Source organism: Lissotriton helveticus, chromosome 2_1 (assembly GCF_964261635.1).
Source record: "Lissotriton helveticus chromosome 2_1, aLisHel1.1, whole genome shotgun sequence".
In the NCBI taxonomy this organism is placed as follows: Eukaryota; Metazoa; Chordata; class Amphibia; order Caudata; family Salamandridae; genus Lissotriton; species Lissotriton helveticus.
The window spans coordinates 22,147,550-22,166,775 of record NC_136059.1 but is presented as its reverse complement, the minus strand read 5'-3'; the positions used below and the strand labels follow the sequence as shown (position 1 = coordinate 22,166,775).

The window sequence follows — 19,226 nt, the reverse complement described above, 5'->3', positions numbered from 1 at the left end:
AACGGACACGGTTTGGAAAATTGACCTCCCCCCCAAATTCTTTGGTTGCTGAAGACGAGATAGAGAAAGCCTAGACTTGCGGTTATTCTATAAGAATCGAATAAGACTGCGATTGATGAGTGTAAAAAAGTAGGCGGGAAGGGAGATGGGGAGCATTGAAAGATAAAAATTGATAATGGGGAGAAGCATCATTTTAATGGTTGCCAATCTTCCCCACCAAGATAAGAATAATGGAGACCAGCGATCCATGAGAGCGGAGAGCTTAGAGAGAATGTCTTTATGGTTAATTTTAATGGTATCTTTGACGTTGTTGGCATAAAGGATACCTAAACATTTGAAGTTCGTAGGGTTCCATTCAAAACCGGAACCTTGAAACATATGGGGGAGACAGAATTTATTGAGGGGTAATACTTCAGATTTATCAATATTCAACTTGTATCCAGCGACTAAGGAGTATTCGCGAAGTAAGGAAAAAAGAGCAGGTAGAGAAGTATTAGGTTTAGAGATATAAAGTAAAAGGCATAGGCAGTGAATTTAATATCTAAATTCTTATATACGAAACCAGAATAGGATGTGGAGCACCGTATCTTTTCAAGAAAGGGTTCTAAAGCCAAAATGAAAAGAAGGGGAGACAAGGGACTGGTGCCGCTATGCAGAGGAAAGTAGGAAGATTGAGCACCATTAACCCAAATGGAGGTAGAAGGAGCCGAGTATAATAGGTGAATAAGTTTAATAATATGTGAACTAAAACCATGTCAACGGAGAGCGCCTAACATAAAATCCCAACTGACCCTATCAAAAGCTTTTTCAGCATCAAGGGTGATGGCAGCGAGTGGGGCACTCATTTCAGAGGCAAGGTGAATAATATTAAGGAGAGTTCTAGAATTATCTGTGATAGATCTGCCTTTAACAAAACCAGATTGGTAGATGTTGATAAGGTCGGGAATAAAACTTTTCTGTTTGCCCTGGCCTACCCCCGCTAAACCTCCTGGCCCTGTCTGTTCAGTTCTCTAGAGCTCTCAGCGCCAGGAAGCCGCCTTGGCCATCATGCGCTCTACAAATAATTTCATTCATTCATTCATTCATTCAATAACAATATTTAATGGGGAAGCTAAAATGTTGGCATATATTTTGCAATCTGTTTTAATTAATGAAATGGGCCGGTAATTTTTACAGAGAGAGGGGTCTTTATGTTTTTTTGGGAGTAAGCATACCATGGCTTGGGTGAAAGAACCTTTAGATTCCCCCATAGAAAGAAAATGAGCGATCAATGAGGATAGATGTGGTGACAACCTTACCCACCCTGACTGTACCAAGAAAACCATCCCCCCCTCACAGACCCTTTGCGACAATCTCGCACAGTTCTTCACGAACAAAATTGAGACAATCATTCAGAATCTTGCAACTCCCCCACTACAAGATAACTTTAACTCCCCCGGAGCCGCCACTATCAACCTTGATCCACCGAGCCCAGGACACCTACCAAGGGAATGTCTACAGGCTCTCCCCCCTATCCCCGAAGTAGATTTCGTGAGACTGGCACACGGAATAACTTCTGGGTCCCCCCTTGACCCACTGCCCCCTAAAACCTGGAAAGCGTGCGGAACTGAACTATTCCACACCCTCCGTAGGATCTGCAACCAATCTCTGTGCTGTGGATTTGTCCCCACTCCCTGGAAGCAAGCACTCATCACCCCGCTGCTGAAAAAACCCTCCTTGAATCCCGAGTGCCTTTCCAACTTTCGACCTATATCGCTTCTACCCTTTCCAGTGAAAGTGGTGGAACGCTGGGTTAGCTCCTGTCTCTCGATACATCTTGAGCAGAGTCACATCCTGGACGACTTCCAATTCGGCTTTCGCCCAGCCCATGGCACCGAAACGGCTGTGCTTACAGCCATGGAAGAACTTCGGATGCGTGCAGACAGGGGCCACGCAGTGGCCTTGATCTTATTGGACCTGTCTGCCGCATTCGATACGGTTAACCATGTGATTCTGCTGAAAAGGCTCAGAGAGGCAGGGGTCGACGGCACCGCCCTGCTCTGGTTCCATTCATACCTGAGGGATAGGAAACAGGCTGTGTCCCTCCCCCCTTTTCAATCCGCCTTTTCTCCCGTGCTTCACGGTGTACCCCAGGGCTCGTCCATCAGCCCGATCCTTTTTAACGTTTATCTAAAACCACTGGTCACTTTAATCAAATCACACGGATTGAAAACTGTAAATTACGCGGATGACACCCAGCTCATCCTTTCCTGGAGAAGTGCCGGTACTCTCCAATTAACCGCTTTTACCTGAAGAATCCTACCGTGAGAGGGGAGCGGTTGCAGTCCGGCGGAGTGGCGCGGTAGTGGGCAGAGGTGGCTGCCGACTGGGAGACTCTTTTCTTCCGTGACTTTGGGCTGGACTCGGCGTCGGAGGTCATTTGGTGTGTACTTTGTGGGGCTCGTTGGTCCCGGCGAGGGCGGCGGCAATAACGAACATCGGAATACGGCGCTCATGGCTTTTCACTTCCGAAGCTCCCCGGCTGGGCAGAGCTGGGCTGCGCACACCTGAGACTGATTGTGCAGACTAGCGTAGCAAGTGTTCCAACGGTCGCGGAGCTTCCAGCAGGCGGAGGGGCTGAGACGACGGGAAAAAAAGCGGCCAGGAAAAACATTGCACAAATATTTGCAGCACCTTCCCAGGACTTTAAAGCAGAAGATGTTAAACTCTCAACTCTAATAATATCGGGAGCTGAGATGTCATAAGGAAGGCAATACTGGTGAGTCTGTGCCTCCGAACGCCATTGTAAGTGGAAAAACGAGCTGATAGTGAGCCTAAACCTGCGAGGTGTAGCGTGTGTCCCTACCTGCACGCTGCACGCTGTCTGCCGCTTTGGGAGCCCGTTCTGCCACAGCACCGTTTGCCTGGGGAGTCCAACAACCGGCAAGCAGTTTCTACCCCTCCACTGCCTCAGCTGTCTCCTCCCCCCGCCGCAGCCCTACAACATCGGGACTGCCGCCGAGCGGGGGAGTAGAGACTACAGCCCCCAGAAGCCTCCGCGACTGGCCCGGAAGTCGCGTAGAGGCGGGGCTGGTCTTCCCGCATCGCGGGACCGTGCCCGGGGGTAAGCCCGGGCAAAGGGCGGGCCCTCTGTGGCCCTCAGAGGCCTGAGGAGTCTGAGCTGGGCACAACCCCCTGGCCAAATCGCTACCACTCCTAAGGTATTTACTTTTTTGTCTACAATACTTCACATATATAGCATCTATGGAGCTGAAGTCCAATAGCAAGAACCTGGTCAAAAATACCCCCATTCGTACACGCTCTGCCACAAGAATCAATGCTTCAGTAAAAACACCGCTACCAACATTAACTGCAATCGATCGTATGTTGCAACAGACTATTGTGGTGGTAGCGAATGCTATTGAAAACACTGAGAGACGTTTATCTCTACCACCCAGTGCCTGCTTAATTCAGCATATTTCACAACCCGTTGACTGCAGCGCAAATAACACAAACAATATCAATGTGACATCATTATCGAATGACTCCATTTTAATGCAATCCTATGCGGGCCTTCCCGGGGGCGAACCTGCTCACGTGGAGAATGATCTCACAGTTCCTGCATCATTTCAAGACAGGGAAAGTCGGTTGTCAATGACGCCAAATCTACAGATTGACGTTACACCACCCGAGGTATCGGAGCAAAGTAATACGCCCAAGTCTAGTGCCGTTTTGATTCCCTGCGAGAATGAAGTTCTTATCCCCATAACTGATTCATCCATCATTAGCTGTGCAGATAGCACGCCCGTTCATGGATTTGCCCACAGTAGACCCATGCGCACATGCAACAGAAAACTACTGGCCCCAAGTAGGGTATATGTGAAACAAAGGGGTAGGAAAAAGAAGGCAACTTCGCTACTATCAGAGCAGGCAAACAGAGGAGAGCATCCACCCCCACAGTTAAGTTTAAACTCTGGGCCAAGAGGCAATATTAATCCTACCACATTTAATGTGGAATCTTTAAAGTGTCAAATTGCGGATGCTATGAAGCTTCTTATTTCCCCCCTAACTGACAAACTCGATCAGATATGTAAAAGGGTGGAAAATTTGGAGAAATTAGGTTTAGCAAAGCTAGACATCCTTGAACAGCTGGGTTCGCAATTTATTTCAACCTCCCTGCATGCATCCCATAAAAACAAGGATAATTCGAGTACAACTAATACAACTAATACACAGGTTCCCCCTGTTAGAAATGTCGCTCCAAGGACAACTATTGCCAAGCCCAGTTCCATGCATAACTTTACCACAAGTAACATGACAAGTGGGCCCTCTGAGGCCAGAGGTAGAGAGGCAATGGGTCATACTTCGGGAAACGGGAATCCATCGGCATACAGCCAATATAGCAACATCATTCCCGCAGTGATTAATCTCCCGCCAGAAAGTAGACCATACGTGGCTATCCTTGCTAATGTCCCGAAATTAAAACCCACCCAATTTGAAAACAGCGAAACACTCAAAAATAAACTTTTACACTGGCTAGTCCACAATTGTGGATTCCCTCTACGAGGGGCAAGTCAGATTCTTTCAACCCAAAGGGTAGGGTGGGTGGGCCCCAGCAAAAAGGAAAGAAGTGGGGACTGTGTAATTATAAATTATAAAACTACCGAATGGGCAAGAGATTCCATCCTTAATGCCCCAATTCCTGCCGATAACGATTACAACACCACCCTGTTCCCACTAGACTACTTTTATGGGAATCAGGTGGGATTTAAAGTCCCAGTGCAGAACTTCAAACACCCTAGAGCAATAAATATGCTACACCCTCCTGTACGGCAGGCACCAGCGCAACCAGCCGGGCTCCTTATGCTTCCCCATGGCCAAAACACCCAGTATGTACCACAGCAACCATCGAATCTATTTAGAATATCAAACCCAAATTATCTCAATTTTAATGCTCCTGGGTTAGGTACTAGTGTTCATGGCCAATATGCAGTCCCAACATCTAACAGATTTCAGATATTTAACTCACTAGATGAAAATGACTGACTGGGGGACAATGTAGCTGTTGGATTGCCTGTAATTGAAGATCCCAGGCTGACGGATGCAAATATAGCTGAGGAACCCACAACAGTCACTACTGTAGCAATCACCGATGACTCAACCCCGGCAGACGCAATTATACGCAACTGTGAGAACGATCCGGAGAATCATATAACACCAACAACCATAATAGCTACCGATCCATCGTACGTAGCCACAGATGAAAACTTGAGGGTCGTCACATGGAATATAGCAGGGTTAGCCTCTAAGGTTAACACCCCCATTTGGGTTGACTTTATCAAGCAGGGTTATGACATTATTTGCCTGCAAGAAACCTGGGTCAGGGAAGATGTACACGTTGAGGGATATACATCTTTTAATGTTCAGGCAGTGGCCTCCCAGGCCGGTAGAGCCAAGGGTGGGTTGGTGACTCTGATATCCACCGCACTGACCGAATTCCATGTTAGTGGCCACACCATATTAGGAGAGCACGCTTCTGTTCTGCGCATGATTCACAGCAGATGTAGAGACCTAATAGTAGTGAATTTCTATAATAACATTGTGGGGCATAAACGGGAACTGATTATTTCCAAAATTGAGCAGGCCATTGATGTTACCCTTTCAAGTACACCCAAACCAGCTGCAATTCTATGGGCCGGAGACTTTAACATCAAAACATGCAACTATGCTCTTAAAGGGGCATGTGGCCACAGGGAGGAGTACACGGGAAGGGAATCTAATGTATACAATCACTTCCTGCATAATAATTTTGGTGGTGTTTTAAACAAATTACTTGCCAAATATGACCTGGACCTTTTAGAATGCAACAAGAACGCAAACAACGACAGGTGCCCGACGTTTCATGGGAGAAACAGCCGGTCTTTTATCGACCATATAATGATATCTTGTTCCATAGTTTACATTAACGTCTGGGTGATCGAACAAACTGTCAGTGACCATAACAGTGTAACTGTCGAATTATTGGGCTGGGGAGCCAAAAGGAATATTTATGGCCACCCGATCCAGGACATTGTGGCTGAAAGACCTAATGGGATGAGGGTGAAATGGATAAAAGTGGAGCCCAACCAATTTGTAGCTAACGTGATCACAAACTGCAGCAGAGAGGTTGAATATTGTTTGTCTTCCAACCCATGCCCACGAACTCTGTTATCCAACTTCCTAAATATAACAAAAGCGATTGAGAAATCCTTGACACAAAAAGTTCGAAAATCAAGGATAGTCAAGGCGGCATGGTTTGATAAAAATTGTGCACAATCACTTAAAAGGTTGAAAATCCTACTTGATGCCACCCCAAGAGATGCTAGCAAGATCAGGGAAGAGCGTCATAATTATAAAACTGTACTCTCCATCAGGAAGAAGGAATTACAGGATGAGGCATGGGCCAAACTAGATCTGGCTGCTGACACTAAAGACCACAAACTTTTTTGGGACACTGTAAACAGCCCATTCTTGAAGAATGATAATTTTCCTGAACTAACTTCACATGTCAGTTGCCGGGCCTGGATAGCACATTTTACAGGGATTTTTAACTCTGAAATTACCTCTGGTTTTACTCCTGATTTTAATCCTAATGTTTTAATTGATACATCAACCTGTTTTAAATGGGAGAAGATATTGTTTTCTGTGACATTAAGTGAGGTGACTGAGGCAATTGAATTGAGCAAGGGTGGGAAAGCCCCGGGACCGGATGGGGTCCCTGTGGACTTCTACAAATTCGAGATTACCCTATGGGCCCCCATTCTGACCCGTTACTTTAATGCTGCTATTGAAGACCAGTTGCCAACTTCATGGGGTCAATCAATTATCGTGCCTCTTTTCAAAAAGGGTTCTAGGGCAGAAGCACGTAATTACCGCCCAATTTCACTTTTGGACTCGTCGTTAAAGATTTTGAGTCGAGTACTTCTGGTAAGACTAGAGTCCTGGGTTGAAGATAACAACATTCTCTCACCCATTCAATACGGGTTCCGTAGGGGTCTAGGGACTATGGAGCAGTGCGTGAACCTAGAACTCATCATCGGCAAGTACACGAAGGCCAAGGAAGGGAACTTGTTTATGTGCTTTGCCGATCTAAGTTCCGCTTTCGACCTGGTGGAACACGCACTGCTCTGGCCTACACTACTTGCCATGGGCGCCCCGCCCGAAATCATTCACCTCTTGGCCAGAATGTACAGTAGCCTTTCAAGTAAGGTCAGATTCGGAACGGATGGCGAATGCACCCCCTTTTTTAAAGTTGGCAGAGGGATTCGACAAGGGTGCGTGCTAGCCCCCCTTTTATTTTCCCTTTTTATTAATCAGGTTGACCAATTTTTACAAGAATCTCACGCCGATGCACCTATTATTAATGGAAAGCAAATACCCGTCCTTTTATATGCGGACGACGCGGTCCTGATCTCCAGGACCGCAAATGGGTTGCAAAGGCTAATTGAGAAATTTCATAATTTTATCCTTGGCAGAAAGCTCAAAATCAACAAAGGCAAAACAATGACCATGACCTGTGGAAAGAAAACGAAGAAAAACAAAACATTCTTTTTAGATGGGGATAAACTCGAGGCTGTCCAATACTTTTGTTACCTAGGTATCATCTTCTCAGGCGATGGGAGATGGGTAAACGAACAATCAAGTGTTGACCTGAAAATGACCAGAAATGTTAACTGTATTTTCAGATTCGCCTCAAAACTAGGGGGCCGTAGAATCCGAGAGATGATCTCCATTTATAATTCTAGGTGTTTGTCCTCTGCTCTATATGGAGCAGGGATATGGGGATATAATTCCCAGATTGGCCTGTCCATTCAGCAGGAGGAAAACAGGTACCTAAAACGACTATTATGCCTCCCTGCTTCGGCCTCAAATGAGATTACCCATAGAGAGTTAGGCATAAATCATGTTATAGATTTAGTTGCATTACGCCCCCTGTCCCTATGGCGGTCCATATGGGCTAAAGAAGAAGCCAAGTTTACCCAGGATGTAATCATTGATTGCATCAAACTTGACCGTCACTCCAAAATCCCCTGGCTAAAACACATTCAATTTTGGTATAAGACCCTTTTTGGCCAGGACATTTTTAAAGACTTGCAAACAGAATCAGTTTTAACAAAACGTGACCTCAAATTGATTTACCTGGACCATGCAAAAGGGATTAGAATAAAGGAGTATGCAACACAAAGTACGTTCAAACTATATATGGATTTCAATCTTAGTACAGGTCTTTCCTCCTACCTCACATTTGTCAGTATTAATTCCAATCGCTTTGTTCTAGCCCGTCTGAGGTTGGGAATAGTTCACCACCTTGTGGCCTTCCCCACAGTAAAAAAACCCGGAACATGTTTGTGTCCATGCGATGGGAAATCCAAACAGAGCACCTGCCACTTTTTACTTTTTTGTAATTTTTATACTGGTTTTAGAAAGTTTTATCTGAAGCAATTATTTTTAGATTACAATACGTGCAATTCTAGAGCCGCAATGCAACTGATATTTTATTTGGCTTCTCCGGATGTGTGTTATCGTGTGGCCACTTACATTCTAAAATGTATGTGGCAAAGAAAATCTATAATAATATGACCTTTGCCTCCCGAATATCCCCTAGATTGTTACATTTTAAATAGTACTTGTCCTTGCACTAGCGTTTTTTGCACAAATCTTTATTTGTTACAAATTGCTGCTATAACATTTATAGTGACCTAACAGCTCTGCCCTTTATATTTATTTGGCATGGCATGTCCATTAGCGCTTTATGTATATAACAGGTTCTCTGAACTTCTGCACTTTACATCTGCACTTTTGCACTTATTTTTGTATAAAAATTGCTGCTAGAATATACAGAGTAACTATAACTAACTGTTATATTTTAAGTGGTACCTGACTTTTGCACTGGTTTTTTTTGCACTAGCGCTTTTGCACAGACCTTTAATGTATATGGAATGCTGCTATTATGTCTATAGGGACAAAATGATCTTTTGCACTTTGTGCTTATTTGATATGTTAGCAGTATTTTATGCATATGATAGGCTGTCCGAAATCTTTTTCCCTTGTATAATAACTGCTGCTAAAATATTCAGGATGACCAAATTTAATTTTGCTCCCAAAATGTGATATCCCTGTACTAATTGAACCAAAACAAGAATGGTATGGACATTGTCGTTATTTTTCTTTTTAAACTGTTTCACTATCTAATTGACATAAATATGAATTTGAAACTGTATTTATGTGCTGCTACATGGTTGTACTTGTACAAACCGAATAAAGCATTTTGAAACGACTCAATCCCCATGGAATCGTTCCATGACTGCTTAAGAGACACAGCCGGCTGGCTGCACTTGAATTCCCTGCAATTCAATTCCTCCAAGACCGAGGTCCTGTTCTGCTCGGGGAGCCGGATTCCTCGTCTATTTCCTACTGAATTCTGGCCCCCGGAAAATCCAGAAAAACCACAGCCGGTTACTAGTGTCCGCAATCTGGGTGTCATGCTAAACAACAACCTTAGCATCCAAACGCAGGTAACCAAAACAGTCTCTACCTGCTCAGCCCTACTGCGTTCTTTACGTAAAATCATGCCACTACTCCCCACCCAGGCCCGAGCACTAATAGTCAGGTGCACTATCCTCAGTCGCCTTGACTATTGTAATGCTCTTTTGCTCGAGTCCCCAGCTGTTCTTCTGGACAGACTCCAAAGAGTCCAGTCGGCTGCAGCCAAACTGGCCCTTGGTTGGACCAGGAGATCCTCGGCCACAGCAGCCTTAGCCGAATTACACTGGCTCCCTTTGAAGCAGCGAATAGCTTTTAAAGCACCCTGCCTTGTCTTCAAGGCACTACACGGAACGGGCCCCAGACCCCTACAAAAAATGTTTTCCTGGTACACCCCCACCAGAACTCTTGGATCCACCTCAGCCTGCCTTGTGTTGGTACCCAGATTTAACAAGGTATGGACCGGGGGAAGATCCTTCAGAGTGGCCGCCGCCAAACTATGGAACAGTCTGCCGGTCGACATTCGCCAAACTCCACAACTCCTGCCATTCAGAAAGCGAATTAAAACTTGGCTCTTCCCCAAATCCGCTCACTTCTAACTCCCTGTTAGCCTCCCGTCTCTTTCCACCTTAGGAGTAAGCTCTCAGCGCCAGGACACCTGTCAGGTGACAGTTGCGCTTTACAAGTGTTTTAAATAAATAAATAAATAAATAAAGAAATAGAAAGTTCTTAAAGTGAAAATAGAAACGGACAGTAAAGCCATCAGGGCCGGGTGATTTATCTTTAGGTAAGAGAGTAATGGCCTGGAGAATCTCTTTTTCGGAGATGGGAGCGTCAAGGGAGGAGAAATCAACATCAGCATTAGAAGATTTGGGTATGGTTTGGAAAAATGAATCTATTTGAGCAGAGTACGGTGTCGACTCAGGTGTATATAAAGAGGAGTAATACTGAACAAAGCATTCAAGGATCTTATCATCTGTGGAGTGACGGTTTCCATGAACATCAGTAATGACAGCTATTTTGGACTTCTGTTTCTTAATTTTGAGATAATTGGCAAGTGATTTACCGGCTTTGTTGCGCCCACCATTCATTTTTTAATTGAATTTAAGAAGATTATTACATACCGCATCCCAAGAATATTTATTACATTGAATTTTAGATTTGACAAGGGCGGAAAGGGATTCTGCAGAGTTGGAAGCATAAAAAAGATGCTCTAAGTCCTTTATCTGTTTAAGAATAAGGGAGGATTTAGCAAGGGCTTGTTTCTTCTTGCGAGAGATGTAGTCAATGATATAACCTCTAGCTGCTGTTTTGAAAGCATCCCAGATGAAATGGAATTGAGGGGTCAAATCGAGGGTATTTCGAAAAAAATTCCTCCATAAAAAGGGTAAATTGGTCATTAAATTGTGGGTCAAGAAGAAGAGAGTTATTGAAGCACCATCGACGGGAACTGGGAGTAGGAGAAGGTAGGTCAATATCAAGAATAACGGGGGCGTGATCAGAAATGAGGATAGAACCGATCTCAACATGTGTCATGAATTGGAAGATATGTTGAGTGAGAAAAATGTAATCTATACGGGAATGTGATGCATGGACAGGAGAAAAAAAGGAAAATTCCAAAGTATCGGGGTGGGATAATCTCCAGGAGTCAATTAGGCCTCTAGAAGATCTAGCTTTGTGAAAGGACTTTTGCATCTTGTTGGGAATAAATCTAGTTTGAGACTTGCGATCCAGGAAAGGGTCCATTAGTTGATTACAATCACCACCAACAATTAAATCAGCAGTAGCATGCGAGGAAAGAAACAGTGAGAAATCATTCCAGAAAGTTAAATCGACACCATTAGGACCATAAACATTACAAAAGGATAAATCCGTATTATTAACTGTAACATCCAAATACAACCATCTACCATTAGCATCTGAGAACTCATTTTGTAACTGAATAGATAGTGATTTATGAAACAAAATGATAACTCCATTTTTATTGCTAACTGAAGGAGAACAAAAAACTTCTCCCACCCATTGTTTGCGTAGAGAAGACAAGTCTTTAAGGGAGAGGTGGGTTTCTTGTAACAGAGCAACTTGGCATTTCAGTCGTGCTAAATGAGATAGAACCCGGTGTTTCTTGACCGGGTTGCGAAGACCTTTAACTTTCCTGGAAATGACACGAAGAACATTCATTTCTGAAAGTCAAAGAAAAATAGGCAAGAGGATAGGAAATAAGGAGTATAACGTAGTGGGAGTAAGAAAAAGACAAAAAAAAAGAAGAAAGAAGAAAGAAGAAAGGCTACTGGAAGGAAAGTAGCGAATAAGAAATTAGAACACAAAACCACTGTAGAGAAGAAAATAAGAATGAGCAAATTGTGGAAAAGTTGAAAGGATTGAGGAAAGTCATGATATGAGTAGCAAAGAGAAAAGGAAATGAAAGGAGCAGGAACAAATGCAGAATGCCTTGAAAAAAGAGAAGGGCACGATAAGGGAAGGAATATCCAAAAGAGGAGAAAAAAAGAGGTAAAGGAAGAAGGAGTAGAGTTAAAGAACAGAGGAAAGGAGGTAAAGGTAAAAAGGAGGGAGTGGGAGACAAAAAATCCCATGAGATAAAGTGAAAAGGAAAGGATGGCAACCAGCCAAATGGCTTAAGCCATTGAGGTCTAAGACACGAAGGACAATGAAGTGAGAGTGGGAGCAGCGAAGAACAAGACAACCGCACGAGCAAAAGGGAAAATCAACTGCACGGTCTCCAAAACGATGGGTATAGAGAGAACATAGATAGGATAAATAGGTCTAGAGACCGAACACGACCAAATAAGACAAGTGAAGGGAACTTACCAAACAATTGGGAAGGGAAGGCAGCGTAACGAAATGCACAGTAAAGACATCGGAGCAGCACAGATAATTGGATGAACAACGAGAACAACGAAGAGGGAACCTGAAAAACAAGATGAAAAGAACAGGAACAGCATTACCATAGAGAACAAAATATCGAAAAATATAAGACAACAAACAGAAAAACAGAAAAATTAAGGTCTGCTAAGGTCTATGGATTCATCCTTATGAGTACTGATGAACTTCCGAAGGTCCGCCGGATCGTCAAAGCTGAAAGTTCTTTCTTTGTAGGTCACTTTGAAGAAACAAGGATGGATGAGACCATATCGGGCATTCATAGATCGAAGAGTAGGCCTCAAGTCCAGAAACTCCTTGCGCCGTGCAGCAGTTGGTTTAGAAACATCTTGATTGAGAAAAACTTTATGGCCTGACCAAAGTAACTGCTTGTGCTGCTAGCAGAGTGAAGAATAGACATAAGGTCTGAATAGAGAAGAAAATAAGTAATGATGCCTCTGGGTTTAGAGGATGAAGAAGAGGTCTTTGGTCCAATTATTGACGTCCAAGTGCTTAGGAATGCCAGTAATAGGTAGGACCTGAGTCTTTAAAAATTGATTGATATCGGACCCCTCCGAGTTCTCCGGAATACCATAAATGCGCAAATTATTACGCCGATTGTGATTTTCAAAATCCTCAGAGGTTTTTTTGAGCAGGTCAACTTCCTTAGTAAGACTGGCAACCTTGGCTACAACGTCTTGAGCATCACTAATTTTTTGTTCTACGTCAGATACCCTCTTATCTAGACTGGACCATTTATCATCAAGTCTCTGAAGAGTAGTAGTGGTATCAGTCATAAAAGGGCGTATAAGACGTAAAATTCCTCCATGATATCCTCCAACGTAACAAGAGGTGGAGATTTAGAAGGAGATGGAGGGTCTTTTTTAAGGCGTTTACCAGTAGAAGCAGAATCTTTACGTGTAGCAGAGGCAGCGCCGTGAGTCTTAGAGTTCAGTGAGGGTTCCATTGTGCGCAGGACACCAAGCGGACCAAATTGTAAAGACAATAGAAGAAGAAAGAGCGACCAAAGCACGGGAAAATAAGGAACTGGCAAGCGAGGCAATAGCAATTAGGTGAGGAGCAGGAAAAACTACTCATAAATGCTGCATAACTTGATAAAACGACAGCACCTCCAGGCGGACAATAAAGTACTTAACAGTATCCAGTAACAAATGGTTAGAGAAAATCACCGAAGTGAATAAAAGTTCCCATAAAAATGGTCCAATCAGGCAAAAGATGAAAGTTCATTAGGAAATAACTGCAAAAGGCTTGCCATAAATATTTATAGCATCGAAGAGAGTGAGAAATGAAAAAAAAACGTTGTTTGAAAAAAACAAAAAAACAAAATGGCGGCCGTTATCCAGTGAGGAGCATTTCCTCATAGAACTAGGTGAAAAACAGCATGCTATGCCACGAAAGCATACCCAGATGGAGAGGAGTGCCTCCTGATGCAGAATCCACTGAATTCGATGAAAAGCGCCGACTTGGAAGAATCCCTTCATCATCAAGTGCAGCTCGACAGCCCAGAGCTCAGCAAGGTGCGGCCATCTTGTCCCGCCGCCTCGTGCGCTCTCCTGAAATCACATCTTGAAAGCGGTAGCTGCGCAGCGCTTCCACCTCCACTCGCGTGGAAGTGCTGTGCTCAGTGAATCTTCTGGCCGTGAGCGGCGACCAGGGCAGGATTGCTGTCGCTGGGGAGGTCTGAGATGGGACAACAGTAAAGAATTCACACCTTGTGAGCTTCCAGGTGCTGAGGTGTCAATCTTCCTGATGCCCACAGCAGCCTCAAGCTCCATGTTGTCTCAACCAAGGTCTCCAGTGCAGCGGGTGGGGGTAAATGTGGGGGCCACCTCCTGTTGGCGGTGATTCTGAGTCACGCTGCCATCTTTTCTTTTGTACGAGAACTGAGGTCATACCTCCTCTTCCGGATCTCATCGATGCAGCGGTGGGTGACTCCTGTGGAATCAATTGTTTGTTGCATTTCCTGCCAGATGTTTTCTTTTGAGAGTCTGGGACTGTCATGGACGCCCTTCCAAAGAGTGCCTCGTGCTTGTCACAGCACTTCCATCAGGATATCCAACTCCCCTCAGAACTCCATTTTTCTTTTTCTGTCTCCTTCATCATTTTCTCCTCTGTTGCCGGCCATATATATAGCCCGGATATCACACCTGATATATACACCCCGGTTATCACACCTGATATATACACCCCGGTTATCACACCTGATATATACACCCCGGTTATCACACATGATATATATACCCCGGTTATCACACCTGATATATATTCTCAGGTTTTCACACCTGATATATTCCCAGATCATCACACCTGATGTATACCCAGGCTGGGTGCTCTTTACAGGCAAATTCTATATGCTTTCGGATGTTGAGGCTGCACAGGAGCTATTACAAGGAATTCAAAATGGCTAGGCTGGGGCACAAGACTGAATTCTTGTACGTGATTTTCATTTAGTTGTTAGCTTTTCCATCGCTTGATTTATTGTTAACATTTTGGTGGGATGGGGGGGGGGGGGTAGGACAAGGCAGGAAGGTTGAAGGGGTGTAACAACACAACACCTCCATTGGAAGGGAGAGGTTCCTGTGACACGCGTGGGAGGAGGGAGGTAGAGCGAGGAGGGTGTCACAGGTGGAGGAGGGTGGGGGGGGCTTTATAGAAAAAGTACAGTTCTTGGCAGAATTTTGTTTCGATTTAGTATGTTTGTTTAGGATAAAAGCTGATCTGGCTCTGCATTTAGAACACAGTGTAGTTTTGAAGCATGAGATGCATGGAGGGAATATTCACAGTTTCATTTATTTTTTATTATTATTTTTATTTTTTTTATTGCAGAATTCACAGTAATCAAGGAACAAATAATCAGACACCTTCTAAGACTTCTTGTATGGCGCCTCTCATGCCCCCCCAAGTGGGTACACGGCCATTCAGCCCACACCCCGGAGGTCGGACGGCAGTTGTAAATCAAACGCTTTGCATAGGCCAATGTATTCTACAGAGTTTTTCAAGGGCCTATATTTACCTCTGCAGTTTTTCTTATTTTTATTTTCCCCTATTGCTTAACAAACTCCCCCCCCCTTTGAACAATAAACACCATGTCACTTGCATCCATCAAACTAAGTGTAGAAAGAAACCCATCAGCAGCCACACCCTCCCATTCCTCCCCCCTCTCACCAACGTCAGAGATTTCGCTTTCTAGATCTGCACCACATGGCCTAGGCAGTGTATGATCGACCCCGTCGCTCTATCAGTGTAGCAAATTTACATTACTTCATTCCCCTCAAGCCCAGCTCTCCACCTCCCCCTCAACCGATGGATCACAGTCACAACCCTCCATCTAGTCCTCTGTACCTTCTCCATTTAGACCAAACTCTGTGAAATTTTTTGGGGCAGCCCCTGGCCTTATATGTCACCTGTTCGGCAGCCATATAGATATCAAGCCCCCTCCTCCATTCCTCTATGTCGGGAGGCTCTGGCACTCCCCAATGTTTTGCGATATCGCGCTTCGCCACTACCAGTGCCAAGACCAGGAATATAAGAAGGGGAGGTGTCAGGTCCACCTCGTTAGTCATGCCCAGTAGTGCTAGTTTGGGCTCTTGCGTGATCTGGACCTCTAGGACCTCCTCTAATTCTGTGAACACTTGGGACCAGTATGTTTGTAGTACACTGCATGACCAAACCGTGTGGTATAAACCCCCAATCTCCTGAGTGCATCTAAGACAGTTGGGGTCCTCAGTCTTTCCCATTCTGCAGAGTCGCTGCCTGTCGTAATAGGTTCTATGGAGTATATTGAGTTGGATCAATCGCAATCGGGACTTGACAGCAACTTCACGGGGATGCATCAGAACTGTCTCCCAGTCCAGGTCCTCCATTTCTCCCACCTCCGCCTCCCACGTGGCCCTGAGCTTTGCCAAATCCCCCAGCATATGGTTGGTCAACGTCTTATATGTCAGTTACACTGCCTTTCCCTGTATCTGTTCCTGCAGGAGCCTCCCCTCTAGAGGTGCATATTCGGGGATGTCGACGAGCGTGATTTTTTGGGCCTGCCAGGCGTGTCGAAGTTGGATATATTTAAAGTGCTGTGTGTCGTGGAGGCCGAAATCGGACTAAAGGGTCTGAAACGATTTGAATTCCCCCTTGGCAATTACATCCCCTATTGTGGAGATGCCAATATCATTCCACCTCTGGAAGCCTTTTAGTTTGTGGAGTTCCGTTAGCCACTGGCAGTGCCACAGTGGCGTCTGCCGTGTTGGCCTTTTTTCCCATCCCATACGGTGGGTAGCCGTCCTCCAGGCGTGTAGTGTCACTAGCGTTGCTGGGAGGAGGAAGGTCCGCCCCGGCGTCCCATAGAGGAAACACGATAGATTTCTAGCAGACATTGTTGCTCTTTCCAATGCGTACGTTGGGTGATCAGCTGGGGCATGGAACCAATCATTTATTGGCGTGAGATGTTCCGCCCAGTAGTAGGCCTCCAGGTTTGGGAGTGAGATCCCGCCACTATACTGATGTCTCTGGAGAGTGGACAGAGCCACCCTCACCTGTTTACCTAACCAGAGAAAGGATCTCAAGTCTGCATGGATCCTACGGAAGACCGGTGCTTGGATCGGATAGTATTCATTTTGCAGAGCGTAAAGGAATTTTGGCAATGTGACCATTTTATACATGGCCGCCCTCCCCAAGAGAGGCAGCGGGAGCTGTCTCCACCTGGTCATATCTGCCACCGCATTAAGTATGATCCTTTCTATGTTCCTCCTAAAGGAGAGAGTCTCGTCCACAGTAATGAATACCCCGAGGTACTGGAAGCCCTCGGTCGTGGTCAGAAGGTCGTCCGGTAGAGCTCCCCACCTATTGCTTCCCCCAGGGTCGTACAGCACCGACTTGTGCCAGTTTATTTTGTGGCCAGACATCCTACCGTATATGTCTATTTCTCGGAAAAGCTCTGGGATCGTGATGTCTGGGTGTGTTATGTACAATAAGACATCATCCGCGTAGAGTGAGATTTTTTCAGGCGTCGAGTCAGTGGCACTAGTTGTAAAACCGTGGATGTCAGTGTTCTGTCGGACCCTGGCGGCCAACACCTCTATGGTAAGTGTAAACAGGAGGGGGGACAGGGGGCATCCCTGCCGAGTACCTCTTTGAATCTTAAACTCTCGGGACAGAGTCCCGTTCACCCTCACTCTGGCCATCGGGGCAGTGTAGAGGAGCTGTATCCAACGCATGAACTGGGGACCAAACCCGAACCTGCGTAGAATATCGAACAGGATCAGCCAGTGCCCTGCGTCGAACGCCTTCTCAGCGTCTAAAGAGAGGAACCAGTGGGGTTCAGTACGGCCCCGTACCTCTTGCAACCAGTTATGGGTCCTTCTAAGGTTGAATTTAGTGGCCCTGTCTGGAAGGAACCCCGATTGATCTAGATGTACCAGATCCGTGATGACAGTTCGCAGTCGGGTAGCCAGGATGGTGGCCAACAGTTTCACCTCAGTGTTCAGTAGGGAGATGGGTCGATACGAGGCGCAATCATCGCGTGGTTTGCCCTCCTTATAAATAGGGACCATCGTTGCCCTCGACAGGTCAGGGGGCAGCTCCCCCTCCTCAAATACTCTTGCAAAGAGTCCCCCAAGGTGTCGGGCCAGTAGGTCCGCTGTCCGCTTGAAGAACTCTGCCGGGAAGCCGTTGGGTCCCGGGGTTTTGCCCGGCCTCAGGCTGGCAATAGCCTCGGTAATGTCATCTACCGTTATAGCCGTCTCTAGAGCCGCCACAGATTCCGGGGGGAGGGACGGCAGGACTGCCGCATCCAGGTAGCAGAGCGCCTCCTCCTGCGTGGCAAGTTCACGCGCCGCGTAGAATGCCTCAAAGTGTGTGGCAAAAGTTTCGGCTATCTCCCTGTCCGTGCGTACAATCACTCCATTTCCGTCTCTCACTTCATCTATCCATCTCGCCGCCCTCTGTTTCCTGCTGAGCCACGCCAGAAGTTTCCCCGACTTGTCCCCTACGTCATATAGCCTGTGGAGGGTGGCAAGGGCCTGTGTCTTCGCTTCTTCGTTTACCAATTCCCTATACTGTTTCTGGACATCTAGCAGCTTCCTGAGGGTCTCGTCGCTTTTCTGGGTTAGATATTCTCTTTCTCTGTCTAAGATCGTCTGCTCTAGGGCGGTCACCTCCGCCTGCAGTCTATGTCTCTCGTCACCCCGCCTAGAATTTATCTTATCCCGAAGGACTGGCTTCAGGGTTTCCCATAGAGTGACCTTCGAATCCACAGTGCCCGCATTCTCGGCCAAGTAGACCTTAATGTCGGCCCGTATACCTTTGAGTAGGGTCGCATTCTGTAAATCCCAGGCTGCCAAGCGCCAGGTTCCCGCGCGTCCAGCCTGGTTCCGACCTACCCTTACATATAGAGGCCCGAAATGCCCCTGGCCCTGTATTCAGCAACATCATCTACCCTCAGTTGTTGGCGGGACATAAAAACATAATCGAGGCGTGAGAACACCTTATGAGCCCCGGAGTAGTAGGAGTATGCCTGTAGTGTCGGGTGAAGCCACCTCCAAATATCCGTAAGTCCTATGGCTGACATCTGGCTGCAGAGTGTTGTCTGGCTCTCGCCCCTAGCCCCCTCTCCCGATCTATCCTGTTGGGTGTCCATTACGTCATTGAAGTCCCCACCCACCACCTGTATTGTGTCTGAGGTCTCTAATAGTATGTGGTTGAGTGCCGTGAGCGTACGTGATTGCAATTTGGGCGGTGCATATACCGAGACAAGTGTGTAGGAGCGTCTGTTCCAGGTGCCCTGTACTCCAGCATATGTCCCTTGGGGATCCAGCCATGTGCGGGTAATA

The 19,226-nt window shown here is 45.9% G+C and overlaps 1 long non-coding RNA gene across 1 annotated transcript in view; it reads right to left on the bottom strand.

Moving 5' to 3' along the window:
• LOC144819185 (uncharacterized) overlaps window positions 1-12,432 on the bottom strand; it is an 84,137-nt gene extending 71,705 nt beyond the window's left edge. Inside the window, exon 1 of the long non-coding RNA XR_013607226.1 lies at window positions 12,331-12,432. This is a non-coding gene — a long non-coding RNA (uncharacterized LOC144819185). The remainder of the gene's footprint in view (window positions 1-12,330) is intronic.
• Between the last annotated feature and the right edge of the window lie 6,794 nt (window positions 12,433-19,226).